A 2,731-nucleotide genomic window follows, 5' to 3' on the forward strand; every position below is an offset into this window, starting at 1 on the left:
GGACTGAATGAGCTGAGTAAGCCCTCACATCCAACACCTTTGGATATATGAATATGATTTTCACTCTGAATCATGCGCTGTGAGAGGGAACATCGTTTACAGTGCACATGCAAGTCTCCCATACCCTCGTCAGCAAGAATCAAAACAGAATTGTCACCTCATCATCAAGCGCTCAGACATGTTGTGGGATCAGAAAGTACAGTCATCAAAGTTTTTCTCACACTGTAGATATTCACATGAGAACCCTATTCACAAAGTAAGATACAGCACTGTCCATACTCCACCTGAAAGTTTGTGTATTTCTGAGCTGCAGCATCAGCGGCACATGCAAAAATGATGCACTGTTTCCAGCATACATCTGTATCACTTATATTGGTATATGGGTAAGTATTAAATACTTAGAAATATAAATCAAGCACCTAAAAAGTTAAAAAAAAAAAAACACTGAAAAACGTACAGAAAAAAGAAATGGATAGAAATTAATAGAAGGCAGAAAAAGCCCACCAAGGAGACACTGTGTTTTGGCAAAAAGCCAGCAGTAATTGAAAGTACACTTAACTTGCTTGAAGCATTTATTCATCATGGAAAAACACAGGAAAAGACCTTTTTATAGAAGACTTTCGCAACAGGTGTAAATAATTAAATAAATGATGGCTGAATTCCATTTAGGTGCTTCAGTTTCAGGGTCCTGCTGTTGTGCATGTTGGCTCACTGTCACACTGTCATGGTTTAAAGGGACACTTGAATAGAACAGAGTGAATGTTAATATCATTAGTAACAACTTTTACCTTTAACAGCTTTTCCTGCTATGGCTAGTCCAAATGTCTGATATGAGAAAGGCCTGTGGTCCTAGGTTGGTGTGATGGTCCCGTGCACACCACAGATTCACAGAAGAGGGTTGGAGACACAAATCACAAGTACTCTGTGCTCAGGAGGCAGTTGCACCCACCAGGATTAATGCATATATGTGAAGAAATCAAAAAAGGAAGCATGGAGAGCATGCAGAGAGCAACCATGTGTCCGAAAAAAAAAACAAAACATACTCAACATATACCGATTTTGCTCTTGTAAAACATTAGTAAATGTAATGTGTAAGGCTATGGAAATGTAAAGCATGTAGATAAAGTAAGTATTTATTATACTTGAGACAGTTCCTCACAATCTGTCTAAGTAAGACACTGACCGAGGGTACTGTGTGTATGTGAGCTGCTTGCCTTGTAATTTTAATCTTACATGCTCTTTTCTAATTTCTATTTTTATTTCTATTTTTAGTTTTATTTTATGAACTTCTAATGAATTTGTTTTTGCTCTCTCTCTTTATCTAAACTTATGACGTCCTTGTGCTCCTGCAGCACCTTTCTGAAGGATTATTTTATCTTCGGTCACCTGAATGTCATTGTTCAATGTAAATGTATATGCTAATTCTCAATCTAAATGGAAAATCTAAAGCCAAAATCTAAATGCTTTCAAATGCCACTTTCTCACCTTGCTGACTACTTTTTCTAATCTGAAAGGGTTTTAGTTAACATGACCACACTTTTTTCTTGTTAAGAGAAAACTATTCACAATGAGGTCTGTGGAATATCTTGAGTCTGAGGATGTCTTCAGCAGCACAAGCAATTTCCACTCGCCTCTACTGTACCGGGGTAGAGATGACAGTTCCAGCAGAAATTTAAATCGAATAGTTTGTACGAGAAGTAAGTTCAGAAACACGTTTGTGATTTTGGTGAGCGGTCACATTCCAGATGTGAACATGGGACTGTGACTGGTGACTGAAAGGCAGGAAAAATAGATGAACATGAGGCTTAATTGATCCAAATAGTTCATTCAAAAAAAGAGAGACACATCTTTGTTACTTGAAAAGCAGCAGAGAACACATTTTCATTAACTACATATTTTGTTTAATGCTTCAAAGAATTTCCATTTAATCAGAAAGACCAACAATAACAGTGTGTAAAAATGCAGTTTTTAATGTCATTGGTCTGGAAAGAGAAATGTGTTGAGGCTCATGTACGCCTGATGCAGGTACGCTGACCCAATAAAATAACTTTTGTTAACTAGTCAACGTGTTTACTGAAAGCTCGGCATATTGCTGACAAAAGGAGGTTTCGAACAAAGCAGGTTAAGTGTGTGCTAAGGTGGAAAAAGCCGTTATTTTTCTGGGGCTGTATGAACTTTTGTATAAAGACGACTTGTTTGTCATTTTGCTAAAACAGCTTACTTTCCAGCAAACATATTTTTTCAGTTTGTCAGAGCGACATTTGGAAAGAGTCAAAGATTTTGCTGCAGTTCCTTGTTGTGTTTTGATTTGCTGAGGACTTGGGCTTTAACTTTCCAGTCTCTTGTGGGTATAAATACTGAGATATCTCGTACTTTAATGCGCACTCTTCCTCTGAGACTGTCAGGTGAGTGGTGTATACAGTGATTCAAGTACCTTAAACAAATTCTAGACAAGACAGTGAGGTGATAAGTAGTTTGACATTTAGATTTAAATAGAAAAAACATAAATGCAAATTTTTCAAAAATCACATCATGTTATTGTGAAGCACCCCTGCTCTTTTTGTAGTGTGCTGTGTGTTACTTTTTGTGTGTCTTTCCAACCTAAATCACACAATCATGCAGTCTTCAGATTGAGGTCTGTCTGTCACACATTGTTAGAGTTTTAGTTGCCGAAAAACCATATTTCCTGTGGAATAACTCCCCCTCTGATTCATTTCTCCCTTGAAGAACC

The sequence above is a fragment of the Chelmon rostratus genome, chromosome 10 (genome assembly GCF_017976325.1).
Source record: "Chelmon rostratus isolate fCheRos1 chromosome 10, fCheRos1.pri, whole genome shotgun sequence".
Classification (NCBI taxonomy): Eukaryota; Metazoa; Chordata; class Actinopteri; order Chaetodontiformes; family Chaetodontidae; genus Chelmon; species Chelmon rostratus.